Source organism: Daphnia carinata, chromosome 6 (assembly GCF_022539665.2).
Source record: "Daphnia carinata strain CSIRO-1 chromosome 6, CSIRO_AGI_Dcar_HiC_V3, whole genome shotgun sequence".
Lineage (NCBI taxonomy): Eukaryota > Metazoa > Arthropoda > Branchiopoda > Diplostraca > Daphniidae > Daphnia > Daphnia carinata.
Genome location: NC_081336.1, coordinates 10,188,055 through 10,206,623, shown reverse-complemented (window position 1 = coordinate 10,206,623; position 18,569 = coordinate 10,188,055). Strand labels below are relative to the sequence as shown.

Below are 18,569 nucleotides of genomic sequence, written 5' to 3'. Positions count from 1 at the left end.
ACACTATATTCACATTGAATACACGTATATTTGATACTGTTTGAATGTAGATGATGAAACTGATTCACATTGAATACACGTATATTTGATGCTGTTTGAATGTAGATATTGAAACTCACTGTATCACACTATATTCACATTGAATACACGTATATTTGATACTGTTTGAATGTAGATCATGAAACTGATTCTATAACACTATATTCACATTGAATACACGTATATTTGATGCTGTTTGAATGTAGATATTGAAACTGATTCTATAACACTATATTCACATTGAATACACGTATATTTGATACTGTTTGAATGTAGATATGAAACTGATTCTATAACACTATATTCACATTGAATACACGTATATTTGATGCTGTTTGAATGTAGATATTGAAACTCACTGTATCATACTATATTCACATTGAATACACGTATATTTGATACTGTTTGAATGTAGATCATGAAACTGATTCTATAACACTATATTCACATTGAATACACGTATATTTGATACTGTTTGAATGTAGATCATGAAACTGATTCTATAACACTATATTCACATTGAATACACGTATATTTGATGCTGTTTGAATGTAGATATTGAAACTCAATGTATCATACTATATTCACATTGAATACACGTATATTTGATGCTGTTTGAATGTAGATATTGAAACTCACTGTATCACACTATATTCACATTGAATACACGTATATTTGATGCTGTTTGAATGTAGATATTGAAACTCACTGTATCATACTATATTCACATTGAATACACGTATATTTGATGCTGTTTGAATGTAGATATGAAACTGATTCTATAACACTATATTCACATTGAATACACGTATATTTGATGCTGTTTGAATGTAGATATGAAACTGATTCTATAACACTATATTCACATTGAATACACGTATATTTGATGCTGTTTGAATGTAGATATTGAAACTCACTGTATCATACTATATTCACATTGAATACACGTATATTTGATACTGTTTGAATGTAGATCATGAAACTGATTCTATAACACTATATTCACATTGAATACACGTATATTTGATACTGTTTGAATGTAGATATTGAAACTCACTGTATCATACTATATTCACATTGAATACACGTATATTTGATGCTGTTTGAATGTAGATATTGAAACTGATTCTATAACACTATATTCACATTGAATACACGTATATTTGATGCTGTTTGAATGTAGATATTGAAACTCACTCTATCACACTATATTCACATTGAATACACGTATATTTGATACTGTTTGAATGTAGATCATGAAACTGATTCTATAACACTATATTCACATTGAATACACGTATATTTGATGCTGTTTGAATGTAGATCATGAAACTGATTCTATAACACTATATTCACATTGAATACACGTATATTTGATACTGTTTGGATGTAGATATGAAACTGATTCTATAACACTATATTCACATTGAATACACGTATATTTGATGCTGTTTGAATGTAGATATTGAAACTCACTGTATCATACTATATTCACATTGAATACACGTATATTTGATGCTGTTTGAATGTAGATCATGAAACTGATTCTATAACACTATATTCACATTGAATACACGTATATTTGATGCTGTTTGAATGTAGATATTGAAACTCACTGTATCATACTATATTCACATTGAATACACGTATATTTGATACTGTTTGAATGTAGATATTGAAACTGATTCTATAACACTATATTCACATTGAATACACGTATATTTGATGCTGTTTGAATGTAGATATTGAAACTCACTGTATCATACTATATTCACATTGAATACACGTATATTTGATGCTGTTTGAATGTAGATATTGAAACTGATTCTATAACACTATATTCACATTGAATACACGTATATTTGATACTGTTTGAATGTAGATCATTGAAACTCACTTCTATAACTATATTCACATTGAATACACGTATATTTGATGCTGTTTGAATGTAGATATTGAAACTCACTGTATCATACTATATTCACATTGAATACACGTATATTTGATACTGTTTGAATGTAGATCATGAAACTGATTCTATAACACTATATTCACATTGAATACACGTATATTTGATGCTGTTTGAATGTAGATATTGAAACTCACTGTATCATACTATATTCACATTGAATACACGTATATTTGATGCTGTTTGAATGTAGATATTGAAACTCATTGTATCATACTATATTCACATTGAATACACGTATATTTGATGCTGTTTGAATGTAGATATTGAAACTCACTGTATCATACTATATTCACATTGAATACACGTATATTTGATGCTGTTTGAATGTAGATATTGAAACTCACTGTATCATACTATATTCACATTGAATACACGTATATTTGATGCTGTTTGAATGTAGATCATGAAACTGATTCTATAACACTATATTCACATTGAATACACGTATATTTGATGCTGTTTGAATGTAGATATTGAAACTCACTGTATCAACACTATATTCACATTGAATACACGTATATTTGATACTGTTTGAATGTAGATCATGAAACTGATTCTATAACACTATATTCACATTGAATACACGTATATTTGATGCTGTTTGAATGTAGATCATGAAACTGATTCTATAACACTATATTCACATTGAATACACGTATATTTGATGCTGTTTGAATGTAGATATTGAAACTCACTGTATCATACTATATTCACATTGAATACACGTATATTTGATACTGTTTGAATGTAGATCATGAAACTGATTCTATAACACTATATTCACATTGAATACACGTATATTTGATGCTGTTTGAATGTAGATATTGAAACTCACTGTATCATACTATATTCACATTGAATACACGTATATTTGATGCTGTTTGAATGTAGATCATGAAACTGATTCTATAACACTATATTCACATTGAATACACGTATATTTGATACTGTTTGAATGTAGATCATGAAACTGATTCTATAACACTATATTCACATTGAATACACGTATATTTGATGCTGTTTGAATGTAGATATTGAAACTCACTGTATCATACTATATTCACATTGAATACACGTATATTTGATACTGTTTGAATGTAGATCATGAAACTGATTCTATAACACTATATTCACATTGAATACACGTATATTTGATGCTGTTTGAATGTAGATCATGAAACTGATTCTATCACACTATATTCACATTGAATACACGTATATTTGATACTGTTTGAATGTAGATATTGAAACTGATTCTATAACACTATATTCACATTGAATACACGTATATTTGATGCTGTTTGAATGTAGATCATTGAAACTCATTCTATCACACTATATTCACATTGAATACACGTATATTTGATGCTGTTTGAATGTAGATATTGAAACTGATTGTATCATACTATATTCACATTGAATACACGTATATTTGATGCTGTTTGAATGTAGATATTGAAACTCACTGTATCATACTATATTCACATTGAATACACGTATATTTGATACTGTTTGAATGTAGATGATGAAACTGATTCTATAACACTATATTCACATTGAATACACGTATATTTGATGCTGTTTGAATGTAGATATTGAAACTCACTGTATCATACTATATTCACATTGAATACACGTATATTTGATACTGTTTGAATGTAGATCATGAAACTGATTCTATAACACTATATTCACATTGAATACACGTATATTTGATGCTGTTTTTGAATGTAGATCATTGAAACTGATTCTATAACACTATATTCACATTGAATACACGTATATTTGATGCTGTTTGAATGTAGATATTGAAACTCACTGTATCACACTATATTCACATTGAATACACGTATATTTGATACTGTTTGAATGTAGATCATGAAACTGATTCTATAACACTATATTCACATTGAATACACGTATAGTTGATACGGTTGGAATGTAGTGCATGAACCGTATTCTATAACACTATATTCACATTGAATACACGTATATTTGATGCTGTTTGAATGTAGATATTGAAACTCACTGTATCACACTATATTCACATTGAATACACGTATATTTGATGCTGTTTGAATGTAGATATGAAACTGATTCTATAACACTATATTCACATTGAATACACGTATATTTGATACTGTTTGAATGTAGATGATGAAACTGATTCTATAACACTATATTCACATTGAATACACGTATATTTGATACTGTTTGAATGTAGATCATGAAACTGATTCTATAACACTATATTCACATTGAATACACGTATATTTGATGCTGTTTGAATGTAGATCATGAAACTGATTCTGTAACACTATATATTCACATTGAATACACGTATATTTGATGCTGTTTGAATGTAGATATTGAAACTCACTGTATCACACTATATTCACATTGAATACACGTATATTTGATACTGTTTGAATGTAGATCATGAAACTGATTCTATAACACTATATTCACATTGAATACACGTATATTTGATGCTGTTTGAATGTAGATATTGAAACTCACTGTATCACACTATATTCACATTGAATACACGTATATTTGATGCTGTTTGAATGTAGATATTGAAACTCATTGTATAACACTATATTCACATTGAATACACGTATATTTGATACTGTTTGAATGTAGATCATGAAACTGATTCTATAACACTATATTCACATTGAATACACGTATATTTGATGCTGTTTGAATGTAGATATTGAAACTCATTGTATCACACTATATTCACATTGAATACACGTATATTTGATACTGTTTGAATGTAGATCATGAAACTGATTCTATAACACTATATTCACATTGAATACACGTATATTTGATGCTGTTTGAATGTAGATATGAAACTGATTCTGTAACACTATATTCACATTGAATACACGTATATTTGATGCTGTTTGAATGTAGATATGAAACTGATTCTATAACACTATATTCACATTGAATACACGTATATTTGATGCTGTTTGAATGTAGATATTGAAACTGATTCTATAACACTATATTCACATTGAATACACGTATATTTGATGCTTTGAATGTAGATATTGAAACTGATTGTATCACACTATATTCACATTGAATACACGTATATTTGATGCTGTTTGAATGTAGATATTGAAACTGATTCTATAACACTATATTCACATTGAATACACGTATATTTGATGCTGTTTGAATGTAGATATTGAAACTCATTGTATCACACTATATTCACATTGAATACACGTATATTTGATGCTGTTTGAATGTAGATCATGAAACTGATTCTATAACACTATATTCACATTGAATACACGTATATTTGATGCTGTTTGAATGTAGATATTGAAACTGATTCTATCACACTATATTCACATTGAATACACGTATATTTGATGCTGTTTGAATGTAGATATTGAAACTCACTGTATCACACTATATTCACATTGAATACACGTATATTTGATGCTGTTTGAATGTAGATCATGAAACTGATTCTATAACACTATATTCACATTGAATACACGTATATTTGATGCTGTTTGAATGTAGATATTGAAACTCACTGTATCACACTATATTCACATTGAATACACGTATATTTGATGCTGTTTGAATGTAGATATTGAAACTGATTCTATATCACACTATATTCACATTGAATACACGTATATTTGATGCTGTTTGAATGTAGATATTGAAACTCACTGTATCACACTATATTCACATTGAATACACGTATATTTGATGCTGTTTGAATGTAGATCATGAAACTGATTCTATAACACTATATTCACATTGAATACACGTATATTTGATGCTGTTTGAATGTAGATATTGAAACTCATTGTATCACACTATATTCACAATGAATACACGTATATTTGATGCTGTTTGAATGTAGATCATGAAACTGAATCTATAACACTATATTCACATTGAATACACGTATATTTGATGCTGTTTGAATGTAGATATTGAAACTCACTGTATCAACACTATATTCACATTGAATACACGTATATTTGATGCTGTTTGAATGTAGATCATGAAACTGTTCTATAACACTATATTCTCATTGAATACACGTATATTTGATGCTGTTTGAATGTAGATATTGAAACTCACTGTATCACACTATATTCACATTGAATACACGTATATTTGATGCTGTTTGAATGTAGATCATGAAACTGATTCTATAACACTATATTCACATTGAATACACGTATATTTGATGCTGTTTGAATGTAGATATTGAAACTCACTGTATCACACTATATTCACATTGAATACACGTATATTTGATGCTGTTTGAATGTAGATATTGAAACTGATTCTATAACACTATATTCACATTGAATACACGTATATTTGATGCTGTTTGAATGTAGATATGAAACTGATTCTATAACACTATATTCACATTGAATACACGTATATTTGATGCTGTTTGAATGTAGATATTGAAACTCACTGTATCACACTATATTCACATTGAATACACGTATATTTGATGCTGTTTGAATGTAGATATTGAAACTGATTCTATAATACTATATTCACATTGAATACACGTATATTTGATGCTGTTTGAATGTAGATATGAAACTGATTCTATAACACTATATTCACATTGAATACACGTATATTTGATGCTGTTTGAATGTAGATATTGAAACTCATTCTATCACACTATATTCACATTGAATACACGTATATTTGATGCTGTTTGAATGTAGATATTGAAACTGATTCTATAACACTATATTCACATTGAATACACGTATATTTGATGCTGTTTGAATGTAGATATGAAACTGATTCTATAACACTATATTCACATTGAATACACGTATATTTGATGCTGTTTGAATGTAGATATTGAAACTCATTGTATCACACTATATTCACATTGAATACACGTATATTTGATGCTGTTTGAATGTAGATATGAAACTGATTCTATAACACTATATTCACATTGAATACACGTATATTTGATGCTGTTTGAATGTAGATATGAAACTGATTCTATAACACTATATTCACATTGAATACACGTATATTTGATGCTGTTTGAATGTAGATATGAAACTGATTCTATAACACTATATTCACATTGAATACACGTATATTTGATGCTGTTTGAATGTAGATATTGAAACTGATTCTATAACACTATATTCACATTGAATACACGTATATTTGATGCTGTTTGAATGTAGATATTGAAACTCATTCTATAACACTATATTCACATTGAATACACGTATATTTGATGCTGTTTTAATGTTGATATTGAAACTCATGTATCACACTATATTCAAATTGATTACACGTATATTTTATACTGATTGAATGTAGATCATGAAACTGATTCTATAACACTATATTCACATTGAATACACGTATATTTGATGCTGTTTGAATGTAGATATTGAAACTGATTCTATAACACTATATTCACATTGAATACACGTATATTTGATGCTGTTTGAATGTAGATATTGAAACTGATTCTATAACACTATATTCACATTGAATACACGTATATTTGATGCTGTTTGAATGTAGATATTGAAACTCATTGTATCACACTATATTCACATTGAATACACGTATATTTGATGCTGTTTGAATGTAGATCATGAAACTGATTCTATAACACTATATTCACATTGAATACACGTATATTTGATGCTGTTTGAATGTAGATATTGAAACTCACTGTATCACACTATATTCACATTGAATACACGTATATTTGATGCTGTTTGAATGTAGATATTGAAACTGATTCTATAACACTATATTCACATTGAATACACGTATATTTGATGCTGTTTGAATGTAGATATGAAACTGATTGTATAACACTATATTCACATTGAATACACGTATATTTGTTGCTGTTTGAATGTAGATATGAAACTGATTCTATAACACTATATTCACATTGAATACACGTATATTTGATGCTGTTTGAATGTAGATATTGAAACTCATTGTAATACACTATATTCACGTTGAATACACGTATATTTGATACTGTTTGAATGTAGATCATGAAACTGATTCTATAACACTATATTCACATTGAATACACGTATATTTGATGCTGTTTGAATGTAGATATTGAAACTCACTGTATCACACTATATTCACATTGAATACACGTATATTTGATGCTGTTTGAATGTAGATCATGAAACTGATTCTATAACACTATATTCACATTGAATACACGTATATTTGATGCTGTTTGAATGTAGATATTGAAACTCATTGTATCACACTATATTCATTGAATACACGTATATTTGATGCTGTTTGAATGTAGATCATGAAACTGATTCTATAACACTATATTCACATTGAATACACGTATATTTGATGCTGTTTGAATGTAGATATTGAAACTCATTGTATCACACTATATTCACATTGAATACACGTATATTTGATGCTGTTTGAATGTAGATATTGAAACTGATTCTATAACACTATATTCACATTGAATACACGTATATTTGATGCTGTTTGAATGTAGATATTGAAACTCTGTATCACACTATATTCACATTGAATACACGTATATTTGATGCTGTTTGAATGTAGATATTGAAACTCATTCTATAACACTATATTCACATTGAATACACGTATATTTGATGCTGTTTGAATGTAGATATTGAAACTGATTCTATAACACTATATTCACATTGAATACACGTATATTTGATGCTGTTTGAATGTAGATATGAAACTGATTCTATAACACTATATTCACATTGAATACACGTATATTTGATGCTGTTTGAATGTAGATATTGAAACTGATTCTATAACACTATATTCACATTGAATACACGTATATTTGATGCTGTTTGAATGTAGATATTGAAACTGATTCTATAACACTATATTCACATTGAATACACGTATATTTGATGCTGTTTGAATGTAGATATGAAACTGATTCTATAACACTATATTCACATTGAATACACGTATATTTGATGCTGTTTGAATGTAGATATTGAAACTCATTGTATAACACTATATTCACATTGAATACACGTATATTTGATGCTGTTTGAATGTAGATATTGAAACTGATTCTATAACACTATATTCACATTGAATACACGTATATTTGATGCTGTTTGAATGTAGATATTGAAACTGATTCTATAACACTATATTCACATTGAATACACGTATATTTGATGCTGTTTGAATGTAGATATTGAAACTCATTGTATCACACTATATTCACATTGAATACACGTATATTTGATGCTGTTTGAATGTAGATATGAAACTGATTCTATAACACTATATTCACATTGAATACACGTATATTTGATGCTGTTTGAATGTAGATATTGAAACTCACTTCTATCAACACTATATTCACATTGAATACACGTATATTTGATGCTGTTTGAATGTAGATCATGAAACTGATTCTATAACACTATATTCACATTGAATACACGTATATTTGATGCTGTTTGAATGTAGATATTGAAACTCATTGTATCACACTATATTCACATTGAATACACGTATATTTGATGCTGTTTGAATGTAGATATTGAAACTGATTCTATAACACTATATTCACATTGAATACACGTATATTTGATGCTGTTTGAATGTAGATATTGAAACTGATTCTATAACACTATATTCACATTGAATACACGTATATTTGATGCTGTTTGAATGTAGATATTGAAACTGATTCTATAACACTATATTCACATTGAATACACGTATATTTGATGCTGTTTGAATGTAGATATTGAAACTGATTCTATAACACTATATTCACATTGAATACACGTATATTTGATGCTGTTTGAATGTAGATATTGAAACTGATTCTATAACACTATATTCACATTGAATACACGTATATTTGATGCTGTTTGAATGTAGATATTGAAACTCACTGTATCATACTATATTCACATTGAATACACGTATATTTGATGCTGTTTGAATGTAGATATTGAAACTGATTCTATAACACTATATTCACATTGAATACACGCATATTTTATGCTGTTTGAATGTAGATATTGAAACTGATTCTATATCACACTATATTCACATTGAATACACGTATATTTGATGCTGTTTGAATGTAGATATTGAAACTGATTCTATAACACTATATTCACATTGAATACACGTATATTTGATGCTGTTTGAATGTAGATATTGAAACTGATTCTATAACACTATATTCACATTGAATACACGTATATTTGATGCTGTTTGAATGTAGATATTGAAACTCACTTCTATAACACTATATTCACATTGAATACACGTATATTTGATGCTGTTTGAATGTAGATATTGAAACTGATTCTATAACACTATATTCACATTGAATACACGTATATTTGATGCTGTTTGAATGTAGATATGAAACTGATTCTATAACACTATATTCACATTGAATACACGTATATTTGATGCTGTTTGAATGTAGATATTGAAACTGATTCTATATAACACTATATTCACATTGAATACACGTATATTTGATGCTGTTTGAATGTAGATCATGAAACTGATTCTATAACACTATATTCACATTGAATACACGTATATTTGATGCTGTTTGAATGTAGATATTGAAACTGATTCTATCACACTATATTCACATTGAATACACGTATATTTGATGCTGTTTGAATGTAGATATGAAACTGATTCTATAACACTATATTCACATTGAATACACGTATATTTGATGCTGTTTGAATGTAGATATTGAAACTCACTCTATCACACTATATTCACATTGAATACACGTATATTTGATGCTGTTTGAATGTAGATATTGAAACTGATTCTATAACACTATATTCACATTGAATACACGTATATTTGATGCTGTTTGAATGTAGATATTGAAACTCACTGTATCACACACTATATTCACATTGAATACACGTATATTTGATGCTGTTTGAATGTAGATATTGAAACTGATTCTATAACACTATATTCACATTGAATACACGTATATTTGATGCTGTTTGAATGTAGATATTGAAACTGATTCTATAACACTATATTCACATTGAATACACGTATATTTGATGCTGTTTGAATGTAGATATTGAAACTCACTCTATAACACTATATTCACATTGAATACACGTATAATTGATACTGTTTGAATGTAGATCATGAAACTGATTCTATAACACTATATTCACATTGAATACACGTATATTTGATGCTGTTTGAATGTAGATATTGAAACTCACTTCTATCACACTATATTCACATTGAATACACGTATATTTGATGCTGTTTGAATGTAGATATTGAAACTGATTCTATAACACTATATTCACATTGAATACACGTATATTTGATGCTGTTTGAATGTAGATATTGAAACTCATGTATCATACACTATATTCACATTGAATACACGTATATTTGATGCTGTTTGAATGTAGATATGAAACTGATTCTATAACACTATATTCACATTGAATACACGTATATTTGATGCTGTTTGAATGTAGATATTGAAACTCATTGTATAACACTATATTCACATTGAATACACGTATATTTGATGCTGTTTGAATGTAGATATTGAAACTCACTGTATCACACTATATTCACATTGAATACACGTATATTTGATGCTGTTTGAATGTAGATCATGAAACTGATTCTATAACACTATATTCACATTGAATACACGTATATTTGATGCTTTTTGAATGTAGCATAGGTTGCTGAAACCGTTACCTTCTATAAGGTTTGCCGAGATCAAACAATGTTAGCGTATGTACGTTAGTTAATCTTTGATTATTTATTCGTTAGCAATCTGATTTCGGATTACGTTAGTATTTATATATTGCTAATATCCCGTTAAATAAAGTTCATTTTTCACAATTTTTGTTTATTGAACTACTATCGGCTTTTTTTAATATAATACAAGAAATTAATGTTTTTCGCACTTAGCCTTGTTCTGTCCACCCTCTTTGATTATTCCCCCAACCCCCAGTCCATCTCCCTTATAACTTCCCTTTGTCGATACTTATGCCATAGGTAAAGACCACTGATTCGTTGTGAATAAGGAAACTGAATGAGTTCCGCGGGGCTTTTGTGGTTGCTGGGAACAAAAATATATGTTACCACGAAGACTAGTTTATTATTATTAACATTTGATAAATAATGTTTATAGGAATAATAGTACAAACTTGAACTATCGTCTGAAGCAAGGACCAAAACAAAGACTATTGTAATCCAATATTGATTCTAATACCATTTATTCTTTATACATTTTCAATTCTTTTAACAATTACAAAGAGCCCAATAAATATATTAAAATCATAACCTACTGCTATAAATGATTTTGTTCGTTCTTCGTGTCCTGTTTTCACCTTTTGTACATTTTCAAGCAGCTATTGATTACCTAATTACACATGACATACTACATTGAGATATAAGGAAGCTTTACACTTTACGTTAGCAAAGCTACTAATAATGACAAATCAATTTTCTACTACGACGGATTTTTTTTTATGAGAGTCTCTTATTACTGAAGACACTAAACCTTTTAAATTGAATCTAAGATTTTTTTTCTTCAAATTTTCCACGATCATGGAAGGCATATCAGTGTATTTTTCTAAAAAACTATCACGACATGGCTGCACATGAAAGAACACAAGTTTAGCTGATCCATCAGTCAGTATCAGTTTTTCATGCGATAAATTTGCCTTTTTTCTTTAGTTTATTCACTTTATGTTCTTTCTTTTCAGTTTTCTTTTTCTTAATGTTGGCTTTTCTCCTTTTCTGTTGTTATTCCCTTCTCTTTTCCTTTTCTTCGATTCGTTCAGCGCAATTTTTGTTACTCTCTGATTTGATTTGATCTCGTTCATTATTCGGTTTGGCAAGCAATTCCACATAGTCTTTTACCTATTGCAATACAGAAAGGTTAAAAGTTTTCAAGATCTTACAAATATTTTTGTCAAATTGAAAGTTTACCTGAAAACCTTCAGCTATTTGCAGAGCACCATTTCGTGCCTGTTTCTCTTCAATACTTGTTGCATTTTCAACTTCAGCTTGGCCTACCAAGATTTTCATTTTTGGTTTAAGTTTTATTTTCTTTCATTTTAATCGTTGCCACTTCTGGATCTAAAGTGGTCTTATTCAGAATGGGTGAGGAATTAGATAGTTCTCCAAAGTCAAATTTGCCGGAAACTAGGCAGCCTCCACTGTTAAAAATTGGTGTTGCCAGTGTACTTGCTAGTCTTGCTTCAGGAATTTCTGTTTTAACAAACTCTGAAAGACCAGAGGTTGATGACACAGATGCTGCCTTGGTGGCTCGAGCATGTTTGGCAATTCAGGACCTCTTCTTCTTACTTTTCCTTTTTAATTTCTTGTTCATTCCCTCTAACTTCCGTTTAAGTTTGATTTTCGTTGTCTTATCAGACAATTCCAGCTTTTTCCCTGAAAATCAATGGAATAAACTGGCCGGTCTTCCTTAAATGTAAATGTTAACACATACCTGTTAAGTGTGAGGTGTTCATTCGGTTTATGTTCTTTATTTTCAGTTTTCTTTTTCTTAGTGTTTGCTTTTCTCGTTTTCTGTTGTTATTCCTTTCTCTTTTCCTATTCTTCGATGCGTTCAGCCAACTTCTTTTACAATTTGATTTGATTTCATCTTGTTTCTTAATAGATTTAGCAAGCAATTCCACATTGTTTTTCACCTATTGCAATACAGAAAGGTTAAATTATTTAAAATCTTAAAAATATGTTTGTCAAATTGAAAGTTTACCTGAAAACCTTCTGCTCTTTGCAGAGCACCTTTTCACGCCTGTTTCTCTTCAATACTTATCGCATTCAACTTCAGTTTGGCCATCCAAGATTTTCACTTTGGCTTTGAGTTTTTTTTTTTATCGTTGCCACTTTTGAATCTAAAGTGGTCTTGTTCAGAATGGGTGAGGGATAAGATAGTTCTCCTAAATCAAATTTGTTGAATACTAGACAGCCTTCACTGTTGAAAATTTGTGTTAGCAGTGTACTTGTTGGTCTTGGTTCAGGAATACCTGTTTTGACAAACTCTGTCGGATCAGAGGTTGATGACACTGATGCTGCCTCGGTGGCTTGTGCAAGTTTGGCAATTCAGGACCACTTCTTGTTATTTTTCTTTTTTAATTTCTTCTTCTGCAATTTTTCTAACTCCTTTTAAGTTTGGTTTTCATTGTCCTATCAGAATCCAGCCTTTTCCCTGAAAATGGATGGAATAAGCTGGTCAGTCTTCCTTGAACGTAAAGATCAACACATACCTGTTAAGTGTGAGGTGTTAGCTGCTAGACAATCTTCTTGTTCAACACCAACCTTATTGCTATTGAGATCGTCAACTGTAGATACACTAGAAGTTGGCTGAACGCATCGAAGAATAGGAAAAGAGAAAGGAATAACAACAGAAAACGAGAAAAGCCAACATTAAGAAAAAGAAAACTGAGAAGAAAGAACATAAACTGAATGAACGCCTCACACTTAACAGGTATGTGTTAACATTTACATTTAAGGAAGACCGGCCAGTTTATTCCATTGATTTTCAGAGGAAAAGCTGGAATTGTCTGATAAGGCAACGAAAATCCAATTTAAACGGAAGTTAGAGGGAATGAAGAAGAAATTAAAAAGAAAAAGTAAGAAGAAGAGGTCCTGAATTGCCAAACATGCTCGAGCCACCAAGGCAGTATCTGTGTCATCAACCTCTGGTCTTTCAGAGTTTGTTAAAACAGAAATTCCTCAACCAAGACTAGCAAGTACACTGGCAACACCAATTTTTAACAGTGAAGGCTGCCTAGTTTCCAGCAAATTTGATTTTGGAGAACTATCTAATTCCTCACCCATTCTGAAAAAGACCACTTTATATCCAGAAGTGGCAACGATTAAAATGAAAGAAAATAAAACTTAAACCAAAAATGAATATCTTGGTAGGCCAAGCTGAAGCTGAGAATGCAAGAAGCATTGAATAGAAACAGGCATGAAATGGTGCTCTGCAAATAGCTGAAGGTTTTCAGGTAAACTTTCAATTTGACAAAAATATTTGTAAGATCTTCAAAACTTTTAACCTTTCTGTATTGCAATAGGTAAAAGACTATGTGGAATTGCTTGCCAAATCAATTAATGAACGAGATCAAATCAGAAAGTAACATAAATTGCGCTGAACGAATCGAAGAAAAGGAAAAGAGAAAGGAATAACAACAGAAAAAGAGAAAAGCCAACATTAAGAAAAATAAAACTGAAAAGAAAGAACATAAAGTGAATAAACTAAAGAAAAAAGGCAAATTTACCGTATGAAAGACTGATACTGACTCATGGATGAGCTAAACTCTTGTTCTTTCATGTGCAGCCATGTCGTGATAGTTTTATAGAAAAATACACTGGCATGCCTTCCATGATCGTGGAAAATTTGAAGAAAAAATATCTTAGATTCATTTAAAAAGGTTTAGTGTCTTCACTAATAACAGACTCTCATTTTAAAAAATAGTCCGTCATGGTAGAAAATTGATTTGTCATTATTAGTAGCTTTGTTAACGTAAAGTGTAAAGCTTCCTTATATCTCAATGTATTATGTGATGTGTAATTAGGTAATCAATAGCTGCTTGAAAATGTGCAAAAGGTGAAAACAGGACACGAAGAACGAACAGAATCATTTATAGCAGTAGGTTATGATTTTAATATATTTATTGGGCTCTTTGTAAGTGTTAAAAGAATTGAAAATGTATAAGGAATAAATGGTATTAGAATCAATATTGAATTACATAATCTTTGTTTTGGTCCTTGCCTCAGACGATAATTTAAGTTTGTAATATTATTCCTATAAACATTATTTATCAAATGTTAATGATAATAAACTAGTCTTCGTGGTAACATATATTTTTGTTCCCAGCAACCACAAAAGCCCCGCGGAACTCATTCAGTTTCCGTATTCCCAACGAATCAGTGGTCTTTACCTATGGCATAAGTATCGACAAAAAGAAGCTATATGGGAGATGGACTGGGGATTGGGGGAATAATGAAAGAGGGTGGACAGAACAAGGCTAAGTGCGAAAACCATTTATTTTTTGTATTATATTTAAAAAAGCGATGGTAGTTCAATAAACAAAAATTGTGAAAAATGAACTTTATTAAACGGGATATTAGCAATATATAAATACTAATATAATCCGAAATTAGATTGCAACCGAATAAATAATCAAAGATTAACTAGCGCACAAACGCTAACATTGTTTGATCTCTGCAAACCTTAAAGAAGATCACGGTTTCAGCAACTTTTGTACATTCCAAATTCCACGGAATAGAAGGTGGGAAATACAATTTTCGAAACAAACATAAAGTTTGTAAGAAAATGGAAATTGATCGGAGAAAAAGGCCCAGTCCAATGGAGAAAAAGGCCCACTTTTGAATTTGGAAAAAAGTGGGCCTTTTTCGTATGGGCCTTTTTCTTCTGGGCCTTTTTCGCGGGCCTTTTTCGTCTGGGCCTTTTTCGTCTGGGCCTTTTTCTCCGACCTCCCTGATTCTATAACACTATATTCACATTGAATACACGTATATTTGCTGCTGTTTGAATGTAGATATTGAAACTCACTGTATCACACTATATTCACATTGAATACACGTATATTTGATGCTTTTTTAATGTTGTTATTGAAACTCACTGTATAACACTATATTCGCATTGAATACACGTATATTTGATGCTGTTTGAACACTATATTCACATTGAATACACGCATATTTGATGCTGTTTTAATGTAGATATTGAAACTCACTGTATCACACTATATTCACATTGAATACACGTATATTTGATACTGTTTAAATGTAGATCATGAAACTGATTCTATAACACTATATTCACATTGAATACACGTATATTTGATGCTGTTTGAATGTAGATATTGAAACTGATTCTATAACACTATATTCACATTGAATACACGTATATTTGATGCTGTTTGAATGTAGATATTGAAACTCATTGTATCAACACTATATTCACATTGAATACACGTATATTTGATGCTGTTTGAATGTAGATATTGAAACTCACTGTATCACACTATATTCACATTGAATACACGTATATTTGATACTGTTTGAATGTAGATCATGAAACTGATTCTATAACACTATATTCACATTGAATACACGTATATTTGATGCTGTTTGAATGTAGATCATTGAAACTGATTCTATAACACTATATTCACATTGAATACACGTATATTTGATGCTGTTTGAATGTAGATATTGAAACTCACTGTATCACACTATATTCACATTGAATACACGTATATTTGATGCTGTTTGAATGTAGATATTGAAACTCACTGTATCACACTATATTCACATTGAATACACGTATATTTGATACTGTTTGAATGTAGATCATGAAACTGATTCTATAACACTATATTCACATTGAATACACGTATATTTGATGCTGTTTGAATGTAGATATTGAAACTCACTGTATCACACTATATTCACATTGAATACACGTATATTTGATACTGTTTGAATGTAGATCATGAAACTGATTCTATAACACTATATTCACATTGAATACACGTATATTTGATGCTGTTTGAATGTAGATATTGAAACTCACTGTATCACACTATATTCACATTGAATACACGTATATTTGATGCTGTTTGAATGTAGATATTGAAACTCACTGTATCACACTATATTCACATTGAATACACGTATATTTGATACTGTTTAAATGTAGATCATGAAACTGATTCTATAACACTATATTCACATTGAATACACGTATATTTGATGCTGTTTGAATGTAGATATTGAAACTCACTGTATCATACTATATTCACATTGAATACACGTATATTTGATGCTGTTTGAATGTAGATATGAAACTGATTCTATAACACTATATTCACATTGAATACACGTATATTTGATACTGTTTAAATGTAGATCATGAAACTGATTCTATAACACTATATTCACATTGAATACACGTATATTTGATGCTGTTTGAATGTAGATATTGAAACTCACTATAACACTATATTCACATTGAATACACGTATATTTGATACTGTTTGAATGTAGATCATGAAACTGATTCTATAACACTATATTCACATTGAATACACGTATATTTGATACTGTTTGAATGTAGATCATGAAACTGATTCTATAACACTATATTCACATTGAATACACGTATATTTGATGCTGTTTGAATGTAGATATTGAAACTCACTGTATCACACTATATTCACATTGAATACACGTATATTTGATGCTGTTTGAATGTAGATATTGAAACTGACTGTATCACACTATATTCACATTGAATACACGTATATTTTATGCTGTTTGAATGTAGATATTGAAACTCACTGTATCACACTATATTCACATTGAATACACGTATATTTGATACTGTTTGAATGTAGATCATGAAACTGATTCTATAACACTATATTCACATTGAATGCACGTATAT

The 18,569-nt window shown here is 29.7% G+C and overlaps 2 long non-coding RNA genes across 5 annotated transcripts; one reads left to right on the top strand and one right to left on the bottom strand.

Annotated features, from left to right (window-relative positions):
• Nucleotides 1-12,665: 12,665 nt before the first annotated feature.
• On the bottom strand, nucleotides 12,666-14,274 carry LOC130697751 (uncharacterized). 4 transcript variants are annotated; one of them, XR_009002982.1, is made up of 5 exons: nucleotides 14,092-14,274; nucleotides 13,845-14,028; nucleotides 13,575-13,776; nucleotides 13,052-13,516; nucleotides 12,666-12,982 (listed from the first exon to the last, which is right to left on the bottom strand). It is a non-coding gene; the product is annotated as an uncharacterized LOC130697751 (long non-coding RNA). The 4 variants fall into 4 exon arrangements; XR_009002981.1 differs by having other exon boundaries at nucleotides 13,845-14,063; nucleotides 14,116-14,274; XR_009421118.1 differs by having other exon boundaries at nucleotides 13,845-14,058; nucleotides 14,116-14,274.
• Nucleotides 14,275-14,443: 169 nt separating this feature from the next.
• LOC130697752 (uncharacterized) lies at nucleotides 14,444-15,561 on the top strand. The gene is made up of 3 exons (XR_009002983.2): nucleotides 14,444-14,576; nucleotides 14,635-15,099; nucleotides 15,169-15,561. It is a non-coding gene; the product is annotated as an uncharacterized LOC130697752 (long non-coding RNA).
• The last annotated feature ends 3,008 nt before the right edge of the window (nucleotides 15,562-18,569 follow it).